Here is a 26,747-nt window from a genome sequence, read left to right on the forward strand (position 1 = left end):
CTGATGAAAGTAAATTTTGTATTTCCTTTGGAAATAGGGTCCCAGAGTCTGGAGGAAGAGAGGAGAGGCACACAATCCACGTTGCTTGAGGTCCAGTGTAAAGTTTCCACAGTCAGTGATGGTTTGGGGTGCCATGTCATCTACTGGTGTTGGTCCACCGTGTTTTCTGAGGTCCAAGGTCAACGCAGCTGTATACCAGGACATTTTAGAGCACTTCATGCTTCCTGCTGCTGACCAACTTTATGGAGATGCAGATTTCATTTTCCAACAGGACTTGGCACCTGCACACAGTGCCAAAGCTACCAGTACCTGGTTTAAGGACCATGGTATCCCTGTTCTTAATTGGCCAGCAAACTCACCTGACCTTAACCCCATAGAAAATCTATGGGGTATTGTGAAGAGGAAGATGCAATATGCCAGACCCAACAACGCAGAAGAGCTGAAGGCCACTATCAGAGCAACCTGGGCTCTTATAACACCTGAGCAGTGCCACAGACTGATCAACTCCATGCCACGCCGCATTGCTGCAGTAATTCAGGCAAAAGGAGCCCCAACTAAGTATTGAGTGCTGTACATGCTCATACTTTTCATGTTCATACTTTTCAGTTGGCCAAGATTTCTAAAAATCCTTTCTTTGTATTGGTCTTAAGTAATATTCTAATTTTCTGAGATACTGAATTTGGGATTTTCCTTAGTTGTCAGTTATAATCATCAAAATTAAAAGAAATAAACATTTGAAATATATCAGTCTGTGTGTAATGAATTAATATAATATACAAGTTTCACTTTTTGAATGGAATTAGTGAAATAAATCAACTTTTTGATGATATTCTAATTATATGACCAGCACCTGTACACATGTAACAAAAACATAAATTATAAATGCCACAGTGTATTACATAATTGCACAATAAAGAGTTGTAGCTATTGCACTAAGACTTACATTCAGTGTATAAGAGATATATATGTGTAATGAAATGAGGTCAGTGCATATTGAAGTTCATAATGTTTATGGCACTAGGAAAGAAACTGTCCTTAAATCTCTTTGTCCTTGTTTTAATGCACCGGTAGCGTCTGCCTGATGGCAGCAGCTGAAACAAGTGAATGCCAGGGTGTGTGGTATCCTTTAGAATATTTAATTGAATCATAAGAGCCAATGATATTTGGAGTACACAATGTGAAAGCATACGAATAAAGAAAAATAGTACGCAAGCTAGAGCATTAGCATGTAGCTTAGCAACATGCTAAGACCCAACTCATTATATTGAATTCAATTAAACCTAATCTCCTAAGCTTTATATGACGCATTGTGTTGTTGCCTACATGAAACATTCCAAACTGGTCACATTTGTGTTAGGATGCTGCCTGTCGAGGACAGCTGCCTATGTAGGTAGCAGACAGCAAAGCAGCTCACTCGGTTTTGGAACAAAGCCTAATTCATTGGCTTTTCAGACAGAGATGATACAAGTTCAGCAGAACCAACTACAGCAGAGAGGGGAAAAAAACATCTGTCATATCCTGAGGGTGGGTGTGTTTTTCGATCATAGCATTAAAACAAGGATATGTTCTAAAAATAAACCGTGTCTGAGAGCTCCTGCACTGACAGTTTACCATCAGATTCCGATTTTTTTTTTTTTTTTTTTTTTGTGTAATGCTAACCTCTCACCCCAGGTGGACTCCATTGCGACACTTTCCATCACTCTTGCCAAATTGAAGCTTTATTACATTATAAAGTTGACTGCGCACTGTAGTCGATGGCTGTCTGTCACTTGCCATTGTGCCAGATATCATATTGACATTTCACAAATGAGATTGGGTGTCGTTTGATTAGATCTGAAGCGAATGTTTGATGCCCTTGGCTGCTGGGATTCAGCTGCCATTGACTGGCATGGACCCCAAACCACTGCAATGGAGGCATTTGCCTGTTGAAAAAGGTGTGTTGACATGAGGGAAAGAGGCTGCTTAAGCTTGGTGTATGTGAGCTTATCCATTGCATGAGCGTGGGAAATGTGAAGTGTCACACAAGAAATTCTAAGAATGTCAGTTTATGGCTTTTCACTGTAAACTGTAAGATGATTTATTCTTTTTTCCCTCCAAAAACGGTACATTTAACAGTATTTTAATATAAAATTACATGAAATGTAAGGCTAAATCATTATAGTTTTCCCCATATATAATAAGAGAACTTACTGTTAACCAATTAATGTAGCATTTTACAGTCTTTTACAGTTCAATTTTTTTTTACAGTGTAGCGGTGCAATGACATACATTATCTCGCCATTTGAACACTGTAAAATGATGCATCGTTAAAGGAATTAACTAGACACATACCACATACCTGTAGGTATTTGTACATGTTCTCCAACCAATAGGCCTATATAGGTTGTTTGTCACTTCCCTGAAATACGACCCATAGGAGCGTTTACTAAAGTTGTGCCCCTATCGACAACAGGACACTTTCATTTTAATGCTCAACTGGCAGATCATTGCAATATATAGCATTATGCAATCATGTGATAATGCGATCGTGGGTTCGATCCCAGGCAACGCATGTGCTCATAAAGTGTATATGCACTATAAATCACTAAGGGTAGGTTTAGGGTTGGGGTATGTGTAGTCGTTAATAAAAAATTATTTTGCTAAATGGAAATAGGACAAATGGTGTAAAAAGTCCACACGTTGCATTTAAATAAACATGCATTTTGATTGGTAACGACAGTCATACGTCATTTCATGACGACAAACGTAACACGACACTGTCATTATTTTTACGCAAGCTAGAGGGCGCATGACTTTAAAACGTAAATATAGGTCGTAATAAGGTGCTTGAAAAACGACGTATAGGGTCGTTTTTTTTGTTTGTTTTTTTTGTTTTGTTTTTTGGAGGAGGACAGTCTGACATAAGTGGTTCTACAACACAAATAGTATTGTATATTTAGATAGCTATTGAAATGTACCATTTCAACATACTGACATCATCAATGTTAATCCTAATGAAAATTTTATAGAGTCTCTAAAGTTTGCCGTAACTTGCTGCTTCTGTCGTACAATGCTTCGTTGGAGAAATGAACTAGGGCTATGTCCGAAATCGCCGCCTATACCCGTAAATAGGGCACTATTTGACGGGACCGCCATTTGTAGTGGTGTCCGAAACCATAGTGGACGATGTTGAGTGCACTCACTCAATCCCACAATGCACCGTAATAATGAGTGTACAACCGATGCTGAATGAATTCCCGCGTCTCTCCAGGAGATGGCGCCCGCAGCTGAATCAATCATCCATTCATTTTCCAAACCGTGCTGGTCCAGCATTATCATACAGGTATAAATTCCTTTTTAATTAATCATTAATATCGTTTAAAAGGTTTGAACATGCTAGTTCAACATAAATATTCATTACTACTGGAGCTGCCAGTTTGCTACATTTCAAAAGATTATTAAACAGTAGCACAAACTATGCGAAATAGGCAGCCCTTCCGGTGCACTCAGTGTCCGAATTCACTCACTCGTTTCATTCACTCCTTCAAGTGGACTATATTAGTGGGCTAATGTAGGGAATAGTGAATGAGGGTATAGGTGGCGATTTCGAACACAGCATAGCTGTTTCCTGCACTGTTGCAAATTCAAATTGGTTCAACAATATAGGCTTTTCATTAATGATGTCACAGGCAGGTGATAAAGTAATAACTTATGCTAATTAATACATTTAAAATCACAATTAATGTCAGATTATTAAAGTTAATTTACTTGAACAACACAACAGAAAGCCATTCGTTTTTTTTTTTTTTTTTTTTTTTTTTAAATCATGTTAACATGCAATAATGTAATTGGTTCATTAAGTCAGCAGCTTTCTCCACAACACAATTTCTCTTGATTCATTGCAGGTTCCCTCTATGTCATACCAAAGACGTTTTAAGGTTAGCAAGAAAGGTTATGCAAAAAAAAAAAAAAAGGAACAAAGCAGTACACAGGCAAGCAGACCAGAGGCTGTTTGTTTGTTAGTTTGTTGTTTTTTATGCATGTTAATGTCAATAGAGGAGAGGCTTCAGCATCCACAGCCTGTCTGCTAATCTTAAACATGTTTACCATTAAACATTTGTTTTGGATTGATGTATTTTTAAAGTTTCCAAAAAAGCTTTTTTTTTTTTGAGAAGTGATAGACAGGTAGGATTCAGTTTATGGCACTATTTATTCATTTCTATGGTATGCTTAAACGGTAATTGCAGACTATAATGTGATTGGTTATCGAGTCACATGTGATCCAAGTTGGCTGTTTTGCTTTCTCCAACGGTAGAGCCATGGACTCAATGCTGCGTCAGATCGACACTATGGGAATGCTTCTGTGTGACTGGGTGTCTGAAGCATTTATGCCAACGCACCGATGAAACTGGCCTTTGAAATACTCAGGTGACGACTGTTAAGCAAGTCAATGAGACTATAAATAGATGCACAAACATACGTCATCAGCTTCTTTGTCTTCAGGAAGCCACTTTGTTTGATGTGTATATGTCATTGTTTGTCTTAGATTCCATCAGTTAGGAGTTATTATGGCAACAATTTAAAAGATGTGTACCTCCATGCACATGCTTTCTGACAGAGGATGATACACATGATTTGTGCGTCCATTATTTGGGAGTGAAGCATGCATCTGGCTACTGCGCCCCATGGTTCGGGTCCCGTGGCTGCTAAGGCAGCTCAGAGATTAAGATTGTGGGGATCACGGACTTGGGAGCCTGCTCTGAGGCTTCTTCCAGTCTTCTTGAGAACATAATAATGGCCTCATCTGACTCAGAGGAGTCGGATGTGTTTGAAATTGAGGCTCATCATGTGTTGTTCCATATCCAGTCTCTAGTCATGCAAATATAAGGGGACTGAGCAATTTTGGGTATGAGAAGATGCCCTGGGTTGAAAAAATGCTTGCGAGCCATCTCTCTCCATGCGTTGCATCTACAGGCTCCAGTCTTATCCTCTAAGCCATGTCAGACCATATTGCGGCTGGTGGGTAAGGTGTACACAGTGGTGGGCCAAGCCGGTGGGGCCTTGAACACTATGGCAGTGCTGCAGAGAAGCCTTCTGACCCTGAACCAAGCTTGAGTCGAGTGAAGAAGCAGTGTGCCTGCAGGAAGTCCGGGAAGGATTTCGGGGAGGTCATAGATAAAAAGAAACAGTGGACCACACCTTAAGATCCTTCCTGGATCTTTGAGATGGTAGCGGTGCAGTAGCCTGCCCTCTTCCAGTTGGGAGATGCAGTAGGCTGAGCCTAAGCCTAGTGGCGGTAGCAGCCCAGTAGTCCGCCCTATTCCAGGTGTGAGTTGTCAGTGGACGTAGCTAGCTGTAGATGCGACCCCTCTAATAATGAGCTCTGCTGTCCTCTTCAGCACTGTGAGCTGAAGGTGAAGTATCTATGCTTTCTTGTGTGTAGGATGGCAGTAGAGTCTGAGGTGTTGCACTCTGTCTGACCTGAGATGGTAGCACTATAGAAACCTCCCTTCTTCCATTGGAAGTTGCTGGCAGATGTGTGAGTAGTTGCAGCTGCCCTGATTGGTTCCCACTTCCTTTGTTTCCCCCTTCAGCACTGAAGTTGGAGGTGAGAGTATGAATGAAAAGCATCCATCTATATATCTATATAGTTTAAGTGGACAGATCAGTCAAATTGAACAGCTATCGGTCATCCTCCCCCAGCATTGGCTTGGGGTCTCTGTGCAGCATCAGCATGCCTCCTTTTTAGAACTCTTTATATACAGCAACCTTTAGCTGATGAAGGCAGCTAGCGGAGAGATAGCAGACCGTTTTTTGGCGGCCAACTTTCTCAGTTGCCTCTCCACTTTTCTTCTGGAGGTAGTAGTCTATACATTTGATGTTGGCTTACTATCCTAAAGGTGGTGTCTATGTTAGGTGGTGTTGGCGGTTGTATGCTCTCAGGCATCCTGCCCTCTGCACCTCCAAGCTATCTTGGAGTGTCAGCATAAAGGTAGGGCGGTGACTGTAGTTGTATGCCTAGAGCATCCTGTGGACTGCCCTGCTAACACTGAATGTAACAACCACATCTACATCTTCCACTACTTGTTCTTGGCTGAGGCAAGTGAATGAGAGTTGTAGTGGTCCCTTGGGGGTTGGCGGTATGGGCCTTTAAGTTGATGCCCAGGGAAGGGTGACAGATAAAGTAGAGAATGGTTTGGTCGCTGCTCTCCCTGTTGCCCCCCTCCAGCTGGTCCAGTGCAGATGTTATAGGTCGGCATGCTTCCATGATGGTCTGCTACGAAAGTGGCAGCGGATCAGGAGGATGTTGAGTTGACAGTCAGCTTCATTCTTCATTGGCTGCCCTTCTGGATAAGTTCCTCTAAAGTGCTTGGGCTTCTCGTCTTAGGAGGACTAAGGGTTGAGCTGCCCATGTGGTTCCATGTTGTATTTGCTCCCCACAGTTGGTTTGCTTTTACAGTCTGCAAGATGGGGTGCGGATACCTGCACTCTTCTGTTGAAGCTTTCGGCAGACAAGTTCCTTGACTAAAGTATACAATTCATGCTTAGTCTGAGGATGGTAGCAAACCTCTTCTATTGAAGTTGTTGGTGGATGTGATTGTCGTCTCACTTTCTTGCCCCTTCAGCATTGTGATAACGGTGTACAATTGTGCTTATTCACATTTTGTAGTATGGTGGTATGGGTATTGATATTTCCATAACATCAATCTAACGCAGAGTTGAATTCCTTTAAAAGGAAACATCTTGGGGATTGCATAAATAACAGCAGTTCCCTGAGAAGTGAATGAGATGCTGCATCGCTTTGCCATACTGCACGCACGCCTGGACATCTTTCTTTAGAAAATTACAATCTGGTGACGTATGTTTGTGCATCTATTTATATATAGTCTCGCTGACTCGCTTACTGGTCAACACCTGGCTACTTCAAAGGCCAATTTCATTAGTGCACTTGCACACATGCCTCAGAGACTGGTTCGCGCAGAACCATTCCTATAGCGTTAATCCAACGCAGTGTGCCATTCCCTTCTCAGGAAACTGTTGTTACATACATAACCCCCCAAGACATTTTGGGAAACGCTAAATTGTTGAACCATGTTGGTAATGACGAAACAAACATAGTTGGCTAATGATGCTTTTGGGAAACTCACCTCAGAACAGCATAGCAACAGGGTCAGTGTTGTAAAACGAATTATTTTTGCCCTGTCTATTAATTTATTCTAAAATGCATTAAAAACATTGTATGAAATACAATACTTCTACACTAAGCACTAAAAAATATCCATAATGTGCATAAAATCAAAGTTATGTGTTGCAACCAAAATGCATAAACATGAAAAAAACACAGAAGTTCAAGGTCAATAAGTCTTGTCAAATTAGAATCTGATATTTTTATGACAAGGCAAAGATTATTTCAAGCTGCAAAATGTCATGTGGTGTGACTCCCCAAAAAAGTAATGAGGTATCCCTTCAGTTGCAGTAAATTACACTCAATTGCATGCAACTAACCCTAAACCAAACCCTAACCTTATAATAAGTACATGTTGTTAATGAATATTACTCAGTACTTAAATGTATAATTACACTGTAACATGGACACCTTAAAATAGTGTAACCATTAATGATTTTTCCTTTTCTTTAGCGTGGACACTCTTATATGTCATTGACTTAAACGCATTTCGATGTACTAGCAACCACTAAGAAGACCTTAGCAATGTTGCATAGCAATATTTTCCTCTGAAAATGCAAGAATATTGAATTCCAAATGTTATTAAAGAATTCCAGCTTATGGATTGCCTTGCTAACAAATTACTAAACAAAAGCTCAACGCTATTAAAATATTGCATTATATAATAAGAGAATAAATGCTACATTATGTACAGTAACCATGATTTCTGCTTGTGTACGTTAGACAATGACTAACATGTATATGGGTGCATTGTAAATTGTTCTTTTGGGTGCAATATTAGATTGCATTTATTGTTAAATATAATGATGTGATCTTACATGGGTTTTTGTGTTTTGCTTTAACTGGCAGCCCTTTGCACTTGTTCATGGCCATGGTTCATTAGACACTGCGAGTGAGATGGCCGTGACACAACACACACTGACATCACATGCACACACACAATACGGTTTGCAGCCGTGCAGAGGACACCCCATATGAGAGTTTGTCACATCATGTAAGCTGACTGAGGGGCTCCAGAGCAAGATGGTGACAGTTCACAAAAGATCGAGCATGTATACAGGCCTTCCCGACAGATTTGAATGTGGTCCCCAGTCATCATCCCCACATGACATTAAATAAAATCTTTGTGTTGATTAGATAATGACCACAGCTCTCTTTGTCCAGCTTTCTGCTAATCAAGCACTTCTCTCATTTGTATTCAGAGAAAGTCATTTACTTTGCTCTGACCTTTACTACACTACATTGTGACTGCTGTAATTAAGGTGAAGAAAAAGAAGGTCATTGTGTCTAGCGCTCCTTACCTGAAAGGTTTACATAAGATTTGTGTTTTCATTGCAGAAATAGGAGTGGCAAAATCTTTCATCACTGAAACAGTAAATGAATACTTTTACAAAAGATGTCTATTTAAAAGAAATTAATGTTCTTTTGAACTTTTATTGATTAAAGATTTGAAATATTAAGCATCAGTAATGGCTGCTGAAAATTCAGCTTTGCACCACAGGAATAAATTGTATTTTAAAATATATTCAAAACAGAAAACAGTTATTTTATATTGTAATTTCACTGTTTGTACTATATTTTTGGTGAGTGTAAGAGCTCTCTGCTTTCAAAAATCTTACCAACCGCAAACTTTTGAAAGGTACATTAGAATATTATTAGAGCAAGATAATATGTAACAAATAAAAGATGCTTTCATATAATTTTATTAATTTCTCTTTTTTATTATTTGGCATTTATTAGTTTTTTAATTGATGAACCTGTCAATCACCAATTCTTGGTGTCAAGTTCACATTGTCTTGACTCACTAAAACCAACAGTTTTCCTCCATGTATTCCCACACTGTAAAAAATAAATCCGTAAAATAACAGAAAAAGTACTGGCAGCTCATAACCCGGACATTATCCAGTAATTTTACAGACATTTCCGTTAAAGCTAAAACACAACAGAATGAAGTGCAAAATTCTAAATACAGCTAAAAACACTGGTAAAAAAAATAAATATGGAAAATTCCGTTAAATTAATATAGTACATTGTGCCCTATTTTTACGGATTTTTATTTAGAGTGCAGATTTCAAGTTTTGTCAGTGTTTTTGGTTTCTTTTCCATAGACTTTTAGGTTGTTACCAGTATTTCCTGTGTTTTCTTCCTCTTTTCCTTTAGTTGTCATAGAAATTCATTGTCTGATTGATTAGTGCACAACTGTTTTGTATTTTTCATTATCAGTTTATTATCTTGTGTTTCTTCAGTTCACTCTGTTCATTGTCTTGTGTTGATTGTCTACAAAATGGTTTCGTTTGCCTTTATGTTCTTTCTAGTTTTGTATTTAGTTCTTTAGTTTGATTTATTAAATGTTCCTTTTCAGTCAGTTACGTTCGACATTACACGTTCAGATCCTAATACGTCGGTGACGTTGTCTCCATTTCCTCCTTCAGGGAATGAGGGTTACATACGTAACTGAGATGTTTTACATTGCAAATAGATCCGCTACGCCTCTCACCTCATCTTCATCATAAACGTATCACCAGAACATATTGAAGGGGTTGCCACTTTTTAATTAAAAAAAAAAAAAAATCCTTCGCTAAACCACGACTTTAAAAAAAAAAAATGTTGTTGTCTGTTAAATTATTAGTAAGATAAAATATTTCTATTTTCTAAAGTAAGTCTGCAAGTCTGTAAGCATAACAAATACTTTTATAAGTGGATGTTTTGAGAATAGTACATTTTTCTATTTTTCAAAAAGTTTCACTCAGGTTATTTTTGCAGCTATAATAATGAAATGAAAACATGTAATGAAAAACACTGTATAAATGTAAAATAAAAGCATTTTCACCAGTGTTCTCTGGCTTTTGAATGGTTTTTACATAAGTACACAACATTACATAATTTGTATTGAGCATGGAACATTTAAAGTATGGACCCAAGACCTAGAATATTACATTACATAAGGAAGTCATTAAATATTTAGAAACACTGGAAAACTTAGTATATCCACTTCATTGACTGCCTAGGATGTGAGCTTGTTATCTCAGGGGACGGGCAGTCCAGTTAACGGTCTAGCCATAGAGCGGTACTTGTGGAATAGAGCATGTAGTCAAGAATTTTAGACTCTGTGGTGGAACTGCCCTTTCAGATGAGTGATAGCGCAGGCTTGTTACACATGGAGCCTCACTAGAGGTTCAGAACATTGAGAAAAGCAAAAAAAAAAAAAATGTTTAAAAAAAAAATGTGGCAGTTCTTTTTTTGGAAACCCTTAAACCAGAGACCGAGTTCAGATTCTGACAGACCACAGGGATAGATGTTTTCGGTTGTCCGGGAGACTGCCGCTGGCACGGGGGTGACTCACCGCTTTGGTGTGAGTGCGAGTCACATCCGCCTGCCAGGTGTGCGGCATGTTTTGGCATGGGTTGCTGTGACTGTCAACACCTGATGCTGTGAGGCACAGAGGAAGTACAACTTGGGTAAAATAGGATGTGTGCATTGTAAAAACATGCTGCTTTTTTTAGATCCAGTAAATAATGCTGAAGCGAAAATACAACTTAATAGTGCATCTCTATATGGCTTTGTTTAATGACTCAGTGAATCTTCTTTGACATACTTAAAAGGATAGTTCACCCAAAAATAAAAATTATCCCATAATTTACTCACCCTAAAGCCATCCTAGGCGTGTATGACTTTCTTCTTTCAGTCAAACCAAATCAGAGGTATATTAAATAATATCCTGGCTCTTCCCAGCTTTGTAATGGCTCGCTAGAGATTTTGAAGCTCCAAAAAGTGCATCCATCCATCATAAAACTATTCCACACCACTCCAGAGGGTTAATAAAGGCCTTCTGAAGTGAGTTTTTGTAAGAAAAATATCCATATTTAAAGCTTGATAAACTATAATAACTGGCTTGTGGAAGCGGCCGCAGACGTGTTCATGAGAGAGTCGAGTTCTGGTGGAAGCGTGACCTCTGACCCGACATATGACGTAGATGTAACGTAAACTCAGGTGAGATTTAATGACCGCAGAAGCGCAGAGGATAGAGCAAAACAAAACACCGGTCACAAATTAGAAGTCTAAAATGAGAAGTTTTAAAGAAAACAGTGGATTTCAATATAGGAGAAGAAGAGCTACGTCATACGTCGGGTCAGAGGTCACTCTTCTGCCGGAACTAGACTCGCACACGACCGTTGCAGTGATTATAGTTTAAAATAAGTTTTAAATATGGATATTTTTCTTACAAAAACACATCGCTTCACTTCAGAAGGCATTTATTAACCACCTGGAGTGGCATTCAATCCCATTACAAAGCTGGGAAGAGCCAGGATATTATTTAATATAACTTTGATTGTGTTCGGCAGAAAGAACAAAGTCATATACACCTAGGATGGCTTGAGGGTGAGTAAATTGTTGGATAATTTTCATTTCTGGGTGAACTATCCCTTTAAGGGTGTGTGACATATATACAAATTTGGAAAGCAAAATTGGAAGTTTGAAAAACTTTTGTCCACCTAATCAAAGTCATATGGTTCGGCCAACAAAAATATGTGGTTAAACCAAAATGCAAAAAACAAATATAAAACAGGAACTAATATCATAGAAAGGAAGGATTATAGTCAAGGTCAATATTTTGTTAAACATGATATTTATGAAGTAATAATTCAGCATTTCTGAAGAAAAAAAAAGAATGCCTGGAAAAAAATATATTTAAAAACATTAATCAAAGTAATGATTAAGATGTGATTAGCTACTTTTTACTTAATGGTTTCACAAAATGACATTTTTACAGTCATTAAATTGAAACTTTTTTTTTTTTTTTTTTTTTTAAATGGTAAAAGTTTTGAACAAATGAATAAATACAAATAGTACACTTCCAAGAACTTGCCACATATTTTTAAATCTTTTTTTTTATTTATTTTATTTTTTTTTTATTGTGGCCACTGACCCTTTGAATAAACGGCTCAAATAAACTGTTAGGAGATAGGAGATTTGGGTGTTTGGACCCAGAAAATTGGCTTAGCTGTAATTATTAGCATAATATCAACACACAGCACATGTGTAGCATTGGTGAGATGAAGGCAACAGGGGAAATTGGTTGGGAAAGAGAAAGGAAATCCAAAATTTGAGGAGGGAGAGAGGATGACAGCAGGTGTGTGGAGAATGAGAACCCGAGGCATGCTTCCATGAGTTTACCTCTGTGGCTCCCAGCAAATGTGTCCACAGCCTGATTGCAGGGTATGTTTGCATGTGTGTGTCTGTTTGTCAGTTAAAGGGGTATTATGTAAGATTCGGCACCAGTGCAGGGCGCTCTATGAAGTGACTAATGCGGCCTAGAGGGATGACAAAATATGAAAAAATCAAAATGCAAACATGCAGAAGCATAACAGCCCATGGTGAGGAAGTGACATCATAGAGAGCCTTTCAAATGCCACGGTCATTGCTGCTGTTAACTCTTCCCCCCACATTTCTCATTATTCCTTCTACCTGTTGGTCATGTTTATTTGTTTATGTATTTATTTATTCAATAAATACTCGCCCCTAAATTTTAATTATTATTTTCATTTTCATTTGTTAAAATTGTAGTAATTTAGTAGTTTTTTGTCATTTTTGTTTTAAAATAAAATATTTTAATTATTATATTTTTGTTTTAAAATATAATAATTAAAGTATGTCTATAAAGTTTTTTTTTAGTTTTAGTTTATTTACTTTTAGTTATTTTAGTACTGAAATAAGATAAAATATTTTAAGTATGATGCTTAGTAATAAAATAATACAAAATGATTTGATATGTGTGTACTGAAAACAGCTGTTGCTTTAAACACTTTAGATTAGGCATAGGGAACACATATTCACTATTAACTAGTTGCTTACTAGCAGTGATGGGAATAACAGCGTTATAAATAAATGTCGTAATCAAACGAATCAAACAAATTCAAATGAATATCTTTTTCCCCCGTTACAACACCGTTACTGACAACAACAAAAAAATGCGGCGTTACTATAATTGAGCTCACTGAAGCGGTTTTCTTCCGAGTAGACTCTCTCTCAGCCATAGGACCTGCAAAGTTTTTTCTCTGGTGTGTGTGTGATGGGACACATGCTAACTGATGACGATTGGTGTGTGACTAGAGATGATAGACCTGCAAAGCGTTTTCGTTCTTAAATACTGGAGGAGAATAAACCATAATAATGAGAGTTTACGTAATATAGGCTATAGTGCTCAAGCGCTTTTAGTTTTGAATCATTTCATTTAAAAGTAGACATTTCAAGCTTTCTATAGATATATTTCTCATGTCTGTGAGGCAAGCATCCTATACGCTGAGTTTCGGTTAGCCTATAAGACGCGCACCAGTTCACGTGCAAGTGATCACGCCGGCGCCTCCATGTCATGATTATATTGTCTGCTATTTTTGCTTTTATTTATTAAATTCTGGCAATTGGTTGATGAAACATTGATTCAAATTAAGATACAATTTTTACAAAACTAAATTCACTTTCAAGAAAGACTTTCTACAAAACAAAACTTAATGAAGTGGTCAAAATCATGTCTGACCCACTTCATTTCTCCTGATATATTGTGCATCTTATGATGTATTCTATCTTACTCATGCTGTTCACTTTTCATAATCAAATAGATGAATTTAAAACATAACATAGGCCTGTTTAAACATAAATATGAAACTACGTTTTCTTTAATGGCTACCAACATGTATAGTACAGTACAGAGAAATTTCATGTCGTGAGCAAGAGCGGATCATGAGTCATGAGTTGGATCAAGCATAATTTATTTTTAGACATATTTAATATTGGGGGGCATCCAAGTTATTTTACATATTTGAATTTTTTTTTTTTTTTTTAAGTAATGCAATAGTTACTTTCCCTGGTAATTAGTTACTTTTATAATGATGTAACTCAGTTACTAACTCAGTTACTATTTGTGAGAAGTAACTAGTAACTATATCTAATTACTTTTTTTAAGTAACGTGCCCAACACTGCTTATTAGCATGCATTTTACTAGCATATTGGCTGTTTATTAGTACTTAGAAAATACATATTAATGCCTTATTCTGCATGACCATATTCTATATCCCAGCCCAGGCTCATTAGAAAAACATATCTGTGGGAATATTTTTGCAAAACGAAAATACATTGCACCATGCATGTTTCGTGACAGTTTCAATGTGAAATGTCCACTGAGTGGCGCTAAAAGCGTGTTCAGTTTTTTCCAAAACATATGAATGTGAATATGGTGCGTTTTTATTACATTGGTTTTATACGCATCACCCTAGACTGTATAAAACAATGGACATAGTGTCCGTGATATCACCCGTAGGTTTCTGAAGAGCATTTTTGAAGCCCAAACTGGGCAGAGCTGGTTGTCGCCATCTTGGCAGCGCGTCACTCCCGGATAACCGAAAATAGGCAAAAAGGCGGGACGTGGGTCAAGCTGAGACAGCAGACAAACGGCTAGTAGTGATAGCAGCAGCAATCCACCTGTCACTGAAGTGGCCACACCCTTAATTATGCAGAACTTTAAAGGCAGGAACACACCAAGCCGACAGCCGGCCGTTGGGCAGTTTTTGTTCATCGGCCGACTAAGTTTTCTGTGTTCCGCACTGTCGGCTGAAGTTGGTCCTCATCAGCTTTTTTTCGGCCGATTCGACATGTTGAATCAGCGTCAGAGCTTGTCGGCCCGTCTGATCATTCTGATTGGCTGTTCAGCTACTGCCTCCTGCTGGTACGGAAAGGCATTTCATCTTACGCAGGCACAGAATGGACGTGCTACTTGGGCGTCGGGTGTCGAGCATCGGTTTGGTGTGTCAGGGCAAAAAAAAAACGACGTGAGCCAACCCCGCAGTCTGCTTTCATCACCTCTAGTTCATAGGCGTTGGCTTGGAGTGTTCCTGCCTTTAGTCTTAATATAATTTAAACGGATGAGTTATAAAAAAAATTCTCCCCCCTAACAGTAGTCATGAAGGGCAAAATTAACTTCAGTACATAGACCAAAACCACTTTTTGTACCAGGTTGTAAACATATTTTTTCTGCTGTAAAGTTGGGCATTTTAACATGGGGGGTCTATGGGATTGACTCCCCTTTGGAGCCTGTCTCTAGTGGCCAGTCGATGAATTGCAGTTTAAGTCATTTCCGTGTTGGATTCAAGAGAGAGACCGGAAGGTTGCCGATGGGTATCACTGCAGCTCTGATTTAAAATGTATAGTGATTGTCGCTAAGCTTAATGCTCCATTACATTTTAAAATAACATACCACCAACACTACAACTAAACCTACCCGGTAGTGTTAACAAAAGCAAATGTGACATAAAAAGCATTCGTAATCATGCCGTTTTAGCTTGTTTTTCATCTCTCATCTTTAAGCTCTTTTAATGTGAGTCATGTTTCACAGGATTCGTACCCAAGGCTTCTGCATCCTAAGTACAATTTCGTACCAGCTGAGCTACTGAGCAAGCTTGTTATGTCAGAAAAGCGAAACAGTGATGTAAAGTCCAAAATGTATTTGTTTACAAATCGTGCTCTTTCATAAAAAGTGTTTTGAGATCATAACATAATACTGTGCAAGGAGACGTGAAAACAAGTCTTTATTAATCCATAATCTGACCCTGTAATCATAATTGTGTATGAAAACGATTAAAAGTGCTTGCTGTTTTACTGCCTCTAGTGTTGGTTTTTGTTGGAAACTGCAGTGATAAGTACATATTGGTACGTATTTTGCGTTTTGCAAAAAATGTTTCCACGGGTACGTTTTTCCATGAGATCAGGCTGCCCTTAACCCTACCCCATACCTAAACATAACCACTACAACAACTACCTTACTATCAATATGTCACGAGTATATTTGGTTTGATTGAGTTTCTTTTTTCTCAGGTCCTGTTTGCCTAATTTCTAGTCAATTTCCTCGTTTAGTAATTAGTCCCATTACACCTGTTCTGTTTCAGTTCATCATTCTGTCTATTTAAGCTCTGTTTTCTGTTTCTTTGTCTGGTGTTGTTTGTATTAAGTGTAGTGGTTATTCTGTTTCTCCTGCTTGTTCCCTTTGCTGATTAAAAGACTCTTTGTTTATCTCTGACTTGTGTGTGTGTGACTACACGTTACACAATAAGCAGTAATTAAGAGTTCATTGAGGGAAAACGCCTAGTTAACATTGAATATGTGTTCCCTAATCTAAAGTGTTACAGCTGTTGCTTTATGCTTTACGATTTCGTAAATATGTTGCATGTTTGTTGCACCAAATGTGACTGTAGTAAAAGATAACGGGGTTTATAAGACTTAAAAGCTCTTATTTTTTCTCTGCAAATAATAAATGTCACCGCTTGTTTTTTGATGAGGCAGTATAGGTTCAAATAAAACAGTCAATTCATCTTCTCCCATAAATAAAATAATATTGAAATGGGGTGTATAGGATTGTGGGGGGAGGCGGTTTTGCTTCCCGTGACATTCAGAAATTCTTCAGAGAATACTGGTTTTTAGAGCTGCAAAGATTAAAATTTATAGTGGATGTGTAGTAGTTTAGTGATTCTATTCCCAGTAGAGAATGAGCTGTAGTGAGGTTGTGGAGTCATGAAGTATTCATATTGAGTCAATAATAAGAATGGGAATAAGAAGGAAGGGAAATTGGTTTTGCGTATGATCTCGATTGCACTGAATAATTCTGCTTCCCTAACAATTCCATCAATGATTTTTTGTAAATCTTTATGTTTTTTTTTTTTGTGGAAGCTCTTCTCACACCAGCTCCAATAATCAATAATTGTTCCTGTATATTTAATGTTCTGACCAATTCAAGGAATACCTTTTTCATTAGGTTGATACAAACCTGTAACTCTTGAAATGGAGAATGATTTGTGAATTATTTATTTATTTATTTATTTATTTTAACAAGAAGCCGTTCATAAGAATCATTCGCTTGCAGTTCGGTTATCATGTTTGCTGTTGCATAAAACACACATATACACAAAATAGGCATGTTTTCTTCAGCGGCTATTTGCACTAAGTGCGATAGATGCTATTTACACTAAGGCCGGTCTGTCCACCAAAGCGTTTTTTCCAGCGGCTAGCATACTTTTCCAATTGTTTTCAGTGGGAGTGCTGCGTTTTTTAAACACCAGGAGCATAACGAGGTGCTGAGCGTCTTTTTTACGCTTAAGTGCTGAGAGCTCAGCATTTTTTACTGGTCGCCTCGAGCTGAAGAATGTTCAACTTTGAGTAAAATGCTGCGCTCATCACTGTCACTTTTTAGCCAGCCGTCCAATCAGAGTGGAGGAGGGGCGGGGCAATACAACACCGGCCAACTGTCACAACATTCTTGCTGTACAACAACATCAACAAGCAGAGAACGAAACAAAATGGATGAGAAATTAGTATTGCTGGTCTCCGAACATACATAGCAAGTACTCTACATTGCATTTTAAGTCTGAAACAAATTACCTGCAAAATCAGTTATAAGTAACAGTGCCACGGATATGCCGTATCATAGCAACAAAGTGTCTCAACTGAAAAAAACGTTGTGCTGCCGAAGCGCTCTCAAGCGCTCACAGATAGGCGTTTTAAGCAGAGCTTTGATGGACACGAGGCCTAAGTGAAAATAGCATATTTTCTTAGCGATAGATGCTATTTACACTGAGTGCAAGTAGCTGTAGATGCTATTTACACCATGTAAAAGTATCAGTTCTTTGCAATAAGAGTAAATAGTAATTAGATGCTATCTATAATTTATAACGGCAGATATTATTTGCACCTCAGTATTTTTGTACATTAACAGGATGCAATAATATCATAGAATGTAAATGATTATGTTTATTAAAATTATTAAATTCACCTTCCCCTAACCCTACCCAATAAACACTTTTAATATTATTAAACACACCACTTTTAGAACAATATTTTGATTTCTATTGAAAATAAATGTGAGCTCTGCAAAAGGCGGATTTGAAACCGCGTCGATCACGTTAAAAGCCAGGTCTACAAACATTACTTGCTACAGCTGTGCCATTGAAGACATTGATTTCCATGCGTCCTTTTTGAAACTTGAGTGGCCCAACCGGACATTGATGGGTGGAGCTGGCGTAAATAGCATTTGCCAACAAGGGACGCTATTTGCACTTAGTGTAAATAGACACTCCGTTCCAGTAAACCTCCATAAAATTATACATATTAAAGTAATTCAACAAATCTCTTGCAGATAACAGTATTGCAAGCTTATATAGAGTTCACACTGCACAATTTTAGCCCAGATTTTCACTTGCCAATAGATTTTGTGAAATCGCCGACAAATGCCTGAAATCAGAGGCAAATCGATGATCTGAGAAAACGAGATATGAGAAAATCGCAGATGTGTCATCGATGCCCATGAGATATTTGGCATGCTAAATATCTGGACCTGTCTGCGATTCAAAATCCTGCTGTGTGAAATGTGTTCTGACTGAATATTACATTGGCGATGACCTACAGTCAATGAGAGAGCAAGATACAGGACAGCGGGAAGTTCAGGTAGGAGTTATAGAACAGAATATCAACAAGCGTCTCCTAACCATTTCCTCCTCCATAATTTTTTTCTTTTTTTTCTCCCAGCGCACAGACATTTTGGATCGCAAGCTTCTTGTGGGCTACCATTTTTAATTACAATTCCAGTCTTGCATGAGAACTCCAGTCTCACTTTTGATCTTGTGTTATTTCCTTATCACTTCTCGTGTGTTTTTGGTTATGAAACGTATTTTGCAGACAATAGGCAATTCTTCCTATTGTAAAGTCATGCAATGTGTATCCCCTCTCTCGCTGACCCATCGTGCATTGTGCACACAGCAGTAACTGAATGCTACCCCAGATAGTCGTGCAGTGTGAAAAGAACAGTGATCTGACGACTTTGACTATCGTGTACTGTCAGGGTTATATTTAGTTCGGTCTGTGTTTCTGTAGCATTTTGAGTTGTTTTTTCTCTGTCGTTGTTCATTGAGTTTGTTAGTTGGTTTGCACTGTTCCTAGATCAGCTTCCTTTGTTTGATTAATTAGTTACCATGGTTTTTGATTTCCCTCATGTGTCACATGTGTTTAATTAGTTACCTTGTATCTTGCCCTGTGTATTTATAGTCCTCAGTTTGTTCAGTTCTTTCTCTTGTGTTGTTTATGCTGCCACGTGTTCTTCCTATGATCTTCTTCACTGTGGACTATCTTCTTTGTTTTTTGTTATTATTAAAGTGCTGCAATTAGATCCTTTTCCTCGTTTTGCCTGACCACACTGTGACACTTTTTTTTTTTTTACTATATCTTCTATGATGTTGCTGCATGAAAGTCAAGACTAGTCACATCACTGGTATTTGAACATTGCTTTTTGGGTAAACCAACACATTGCATAAATGCTCAAAAGCACATAAAATAGACTCTCCCTGTCCCTTGCAAAGGATGCCCATTTTAATCAATTCTACCTTAATATTAATCAAAATTATTAATGTTGTCCCAATTCAAATGGATTAAACTAAACTACTTAATATTAAAGTAAATTTCCACTTCAACAATTTTAAGTTGTGACAAAATGGTTTTGTTGCATCAGTTCTTTTTTAACAAAGTAAATTAAGAAAGGACCAAAAACATTCGTTCATTCATTCATTCATTCATTCATTCATTCATTTATTCATTCAGAAATTTATTTTGAGCAGTGCATTGCATATTGAATACTGTATTTTAGCATGAGACATACTGTCTCAGACATTTATGGACTATTAATTACTTAATGTTCTAAAAAAATCATATTTTTCTTAAATATTTTAATTAATTAGAAACTATGTTTGATTGCTTCCTCATCAGCTATTTATATTACATTCTTGGACACATTTTTCACAGAGAAAATGTTATTTTACTAAAACAAGAAAAAGTTCATGATGTCACCTTTATCGAACATGATATGAACAGATGAATGTAATAAAGGCATGTTATGAGGTGATCTGTTTTTCCTGCCAATGTGACTGGTCTTCTTAAATTATGAACGAAAGGAATTCTAATAAAGCTGGCAAAAGCGTTTTATGCTTACATTGAAGTCTATCACTTTGATGAAAGCCCATCTTGTTTCAAATAACATATTTAAGACCGTCCGTTTCAGCATGAAAGGATATTTCAGGGACTTTTTCTCACCATTTTATACAAAATTAAAGAAATAATAACAATACAAATAATTAGGCTACACTATTTTAAGGTGTCTTTGTTACACTATAATTATACATCTAAAGGTCACCTATTATGCTAAATCCACATTTACAAGGTGTTTGGATATAAATGTGTTGGCAGTGTGTGAACACAACCACCCTACAATGATAAAAATCCACCCACTATTTTTTTTTTTTTTAAATCCCCATTAAACCAAAGCAGTTTCATTAGACAAGCCGTTTTGATTCTCAGAGGAATGTGACGTCACATTCCTCATGCCCCGCCCACGACCACTGACTGACAGTCCTGCATTACCATAAGGTGCGTCCCAATTCGCGTGCTTATGCACTTTTCTATGACGTTTTTAAGTACAAATAGTGCAAGTAGTGCATTCACACAGAAAATTCCAAAAAGAAAAAGTGCACTGTAAATACCTGGATGATGGAAGTGTGGAATGTTGGACACTTCATGCACTCAACTGTCGCAGCTTTAATTACGTATAGGGGAGGGGGTATTGGACTCCGTTGTTAAATGACAAAATAACCTTATACAATTCACGCACTACATGGATGAGTACATAGTGTATAGTGCATCATTTGGGATGCAACAATAGTTTCCACCCTCAGCGAGCTGTACGCTGTCTGCCATTTTCTCCGCGGTCGAGCAGCTGTAGCGACACCAATGTCTGGTAAGTAATTGAGATGTTTTGTTGTTGGATGTAAGAGTGAACATAACAGTCTTCATTTACTGACATCTGAGCCGCTGAAGGCAGTGGATTAGTATTATTTTTGAAGGGAATGCGCCACAGATCTAATATACACATACGATTTCTGTAACGTTGCCTGCTATTTACGTTCACAGACATAACTGAACGTTTTATGTGAACTGTGTGTGTTTTTGACAGAACCTTGTGTGTATTTGACAGTTTAAACAAAACAAAAAATGTGAAAGAAAAGTTACTCACGAGACTTGATGTCTGACAGCCAGCTGTCTGTGTGTGTGCTTCAGATAAGTGCGATCCATTAGAAGTTTAAACTGATATAGCTTTAAAATGCGTGGAAATAATAAACTTTAATGATGAAATTAAAACTATGCTATCCGTGAGAGTGTTCGCGATATAGATGATAATCAAAACCAAGCAGATGTCTTGTTTGTATGCAGTGTTGGGTGTAACGCGTTACAGTAATTAAATTATTTTTCCACTGAAAAAGTAAAGTAAGGGATTACTGTTCATTTTTAGGTAATTTAATTAATGTACTTGCGTTACTTACTGTAAATTAGTTCAACAGTTCTGTTTAAATCAATATTGAATTTAAAGTCTAAATTTGTCGTCTAAACGTAAAAGTGAACACTGCCTCTTTAAAATCATTAGATGTAGTGCAGTTCGAATCAGTTGGCTGTGTAGTCGCTGTCTGAAGAGGTCGGCAGAAAAGAGTGGCTGTTTTGCAGAATGGAAATATTCCAATTACTTCACTTTTTTGACACAGGTAGGCAAAAACATTACTGTAAAATGTCCTAGGGAGAAAAAACTGTGCACACTCTCTGAGAGACGGTCTACTATGGAGTTAATATTGTGCCATAATTAAACAAACAAATCCAGCATTTTGCAAACAAACATGATCTGCTTTGCAAAGGAAAACTCGACTTGCAAACAAACAGAAAGTGATGTGCAAATACAAATTGATTGATTTACAATACAAATAAATGAGCCTACTTCATATAAATACAAACCATCCTACAAATGGCATGTAACCTTTGAACAAATACCAAATCTAGGGCATACAAACACACACCTGTCTGTTACGATTGTAAGACACCTTTTTATCTCTCAGCTTGATTTTCTTACAAATGCAGTTGAGCAACTTCCTCTTCCAAAACAGCAGATGGCGCTTTGCTGTGGGTCAATTTACACTAGTCTCCAAAGAGAAGTCCCGAAACATGCGTTTATAATAATAAAATTTGTTTTATAGCTCCTTTAAAAGTTCATCTCAAAGCGCTTTACAAGAACATACAAATAAAATACAATGGAACAGGGGGAATAAAAGATAGAAACATGCATCAAAACACATTTCAAGACATATATAGTTATATATAAAATAAAATAAAAAATAAGTTTACAAGGAGTTTACAGCTGACGAAAATGAGTGGTGAACAGGTGAGTTGGGCGTTTCTTAATATCAAGTAGCCTACGCAAATTTTGGTAATTCAACATTATCTGCAAAATGCAACAGCAGCAATCTTGATAACATCACTCAGCTCGCTCTTGCTACTCCGGTTATACATGTTATACAAAACATGTTATAAAACACCAATCTGGCTCTTTTCATTTTCATTTAAACATATTAATAATAGCCACACAAATTTGGTTCAGGCAACACTTACATTGATTATCTTCACTGCATGTACAGTACCGGTCAAAAGTTTGTAAACATTAAGGGGTTTTTTTTTTATGTTTTTAAAGTAGCCTCTTAATCTCATCAAGGCTGTATTTATTTGATCAAAAATAAAGTAAAAACAGTAAATTTTGAAATATTATTGCAATTTAAAATAACTGGATTCTATTGTATATTTCAAAATGTAATTTATTCCTGTGATCAAAGATGAATTTTCAGCATAATTACTCCAGGCTTCAGTGTCACATGATCCTTCAGAAATCATCATACTCACCTGTTCACCACTTATTTTCACCAGCTGAAAACTTCTTGTAAACTTTTTTCAGGCTAGCCTATATATATATATATATATATATATATATATATATATATATATATATAATAAATGTCTTGAAATATGTTTTGATGCATGTTTCTGTCTTTTATTTCTCCTATTCCATTGTATTTGTATGTTCTTGTAAAGCGCTTTGAGGTGCAACCTTTAAAGGCGCTATAAAACAAAGTTTATTATTATTATTATTATTTTAAATGCATGTTTTGGGGCTTCTCTCAGGAGACTGGAGTAAATTGACCCATAGCAGATTGGTTTGTTTAATTATGGCACAATATTAACTCCATAGTCTTCAGTCAGTGCGCTCTCAACCAAAGCACACACACATAGCCGCCTCTCGCGAGTGTCAGATTTCCGCGGTTTATTACACATAAATTTCGCATAAATTACACATAGATTTCACGGTTTATTACACATAAACTGTATGGCTGAACCAAAATACACACACTGTTATGTCAAAATGCCCGTCTTGTTGTATATTCGTGTTGGTTATGTGAATGTGAACAGCATGTGTAACAGCATATTGTCTCCGTCCATTAGGTCTCTCTTTTATTTCAAGTTCAGGATGCTTAAAAGTTGTGAGTAGTTCACATGACATGAAGTTCAGAAATGACAGCAGCCTTTAAAACATGCTACTCTCTATTATTGGCTGTCTGTATTATAAATGATAAACAAACAACAAAAGAAAAACTTTAATAAGGATTAATCTATATTTAATTTATTCAGTTATGACTATGAAGAGTTATTTTATCTTTGACAATTTTTTTTTTTTTTTTTTTTTAATTTCTGTGGTATTTTTACTTACTACTATTAGACCTGAAAAAATATATATTGTTTTATTTGTATCTTTATATATTTTTACCATGGTATCGACTTTGGTATCGAGTATTGTGCATTTTTTAAGTATTATAGTATGTTTTAATAAAGCTAAAATGTTTTAAAAAGCTATAAAAGGCTAAACTATTTCATGTTTGACTCATTTAAATTATTAAGAGTTTCCTTTCTATTGTCTATCCTGTCAAGGTTTATAAGGATTTTAAGTAATTAGTAATGAGTTGAATTACTTATTGAGTAATTAAATTACTTTTCAGACAGAGTAATTAGAAAAGTATTTTAAATACAACATTGATGATGTAATTAGTAATTAGTATTTAATTACTTTTTTGAAGTAACTTACCCAACACTGTTTGTATGGCAGAAAATCCGATTGAGGCAGGAACTGTGATTGTAGAGAGGGGGCGGGGCACAGCAGCTCATTTGCATTTAAAGGCACATGCACAAAAACAGCCTGTTCTTGACTGTAGTCAGAAATGGGTATTTACAACATGGATTTATAAATTATCTGTGAGGTACTTTAAGCTGAAACTTCACAGACACATTCTGGGGACACCTGAGACTTAAATTACATCTTGTAAAAATGGGCATAATAGGTGACCTTTAAGTACTGAGTAATAACTGAGTAGTAACTACATGTACTTACTATGAGGTTAGGATTAGGGTTTGGTTTGGTTTAGGGTTAGTTGCATGTAATTATGCATAATTTATAGTTATTAATATAGTAACTACATGTAACATATGTAACAATGACACTAAAATAAAGTGTTACCAGTAATTATAAAACAAATGTATACCCTAACAGTTTGAGCACCTGGTTTGTCTCTGTTAATTGCACTTTATTTTACTTTATGTGCACTTTCAGTTTACTTACAATGTACTTACCCAAGAATGTACTGAGTAATATAAGGTAACTACATTGACTTAACATGGGTTAAGTTCAAAGTTAGTAACTAGCTATTACCCATAGTTATTATAGTAAGTATGTACATGCAGAACAGGACTTCAAAATAAAGTTGAGTGTAACCTAAAACTGAAAATCTCTAACCATACCTCATCTATGCATTTACAAAACAAATCTTAAATAGAGCAAAAATGCCTTGAATAAATAAATAATTCCCCAGATGCAGGGATCCGACTCAAGCGTTAGTCTATCATGTGCATCTTATTCCTTTTTCCCCTCCTGTTTTTCACAATGGCCATTCCAGGCTCTGGCAATACATGACACATTATGCTGTGACTGATTGTATTTCATGATCCTTTGAATGCATCCACCCACATTGTCTTCAGACCAGCAATTATTTATAATTGCGATCCCTCTTCAATCAGATCGTATTATTGCATGCACTTTGATTTCTTATTTAAATCATCAATATCATGCATATGCCTGATGTGCCCCGGCGTTTTTTTACAAAGCATGAATAATTGAATATCAAAGACATTCAAAGAGCAAATGACAATGTTCTTTTTGGTTCAGCAATGTATCAAGAGTTAAAGATATAATGAAAAGTTAAAGATGCTACTTTTACACTTGGGAACAACCAGCTCCACATAAAGGCAGATTCAGTGAGATTAAGCTATACTGACAACTCCTGTGCTAGAAACTTAGACCTAAATATCTAACATCAGATGACATATTAGCGTAATTAGAATTGTTTTGAAATATAGAGTGGTTTGAAGTTAAGCCTAACATATTTTCATTAGACAATCAATAACTGTCACTGTACACAGCTTATGAATTATTAAAAAAATATTATTACGTTTTTGGGGAATCACACATTTAAACAATATAACATCGCCAAGTCATAAAATGGCCTGATATTTTTAAAAGACTTATGACACAGTCATATTAACTTATACTATGACTATCATGCAACCAGTACTATATATATATATTTTTTTTAATTATTTTTTACTAAAAAAAAAGTTTTTTTATACACAAGGAGAAAAACACGGGAGATAACCAGGAGTAACAATCCACACATTAAACAACACAAATGACAGTCCAAGCGTAAATGTAAATGATGTCAATTGAAACGTCAATTATTACTGTGATTCAAAAGTTTGGGATAAGTAAGATTTAAAATAATAATAATAATAATAATAATAATAATAATAATGGTTTTTTTTCAGCAAGGACACATTAAATTGACCAAAAATTACAGCAAAGACTTTCATAGTGTTGCAAAAGATTTCAAAATGCTGTTCTTTGAACTTTCTGTTCATCAAATAATACTGGAAATATGTATCATGGTTTCATCTCACAGTAAATTATTTTTGTTTATTAATAATAATAATAATAATAATAAAATGACAATATAATGATGCACTGTATTTTACAGTATGCTTAAAATTACTGTAGTTAGTTTTACAGTAATTTTACTGTGGTATAAAATACAGAAGCTTGCTGGCTATTTGTTGCCGGTAAGTTACTGTTGATTTTATGTTTATTTTACAGTGCTGTTTTCAACATTGTCACCATTACAGGGAAAACAGTTCTTTTAAATTGTAATAACATTTCACAGTATTAGTTTTTATTGTATTTTGATCAAATGCAGTCTTAGGGAGAAAAAGAGACTTCTTTCAAACAAACAAAAACAAAAAACTAGAAAAAAATAATGACATGATAAATATTAATATTTGTTTTGACAGTGTGATCAGCCAATCACAGCAAATCAGAGGCAATGAAAAATCTATGGATTTGTTTTATTTATTTATTTTTTTTGTATTGTATTGCATCACCCCTATCATATACTTGCCACACATTAGGAGCTCAATGAGAACATAATGAGCTCAAGGGAGACAAAAGAAATGCTGCCTCTCTCTCTTTATCCACTGTTGCAGCTGGACAGTGTTACTTGAGAAAAATGAGAGATTACTTAATCTCATATT

At 36.4% G+C, this 26,747-nt stretch overlaps 1 long non-coding RNA gene across 1 annotated transcript in view; it reads right to left on the bottom strand.

Annotated features, from left to right (window-relative positions):
• Positions 1-227: 227 nt before the first annotated feature.
• LOC127504128 (uncharacterized) overlaps positions 228-26,747 on the bottom strand; it is a 366,868-nt gene continuing 340,348 nt past the window's right edge. The window contains exon 3 of the long non-coding RNA XR_007927295.1: positions 228-281. This is a non-coding gene — a long non-coding RNA (uncharacterized LOC127504128). The remainder of the gene's footprint in view (positions 282-26,747) is intronic.

Source organism: Ctenopharyngodon idella, chromosome 21 (assembly GCF_019924925.1).
Source record: "Ctenopharyngodon idella isolate HZGC_01 chromosome 21, HZGC01, whole genome shotgun sequence".
Taxonomy (NCBI): Eukaryota; Metazoa; Chordata; class Actinopteri; order Cypriniformes; family Xenocyprididae; genus Ctenopharyngodon; species Ctenopharyngodon idella.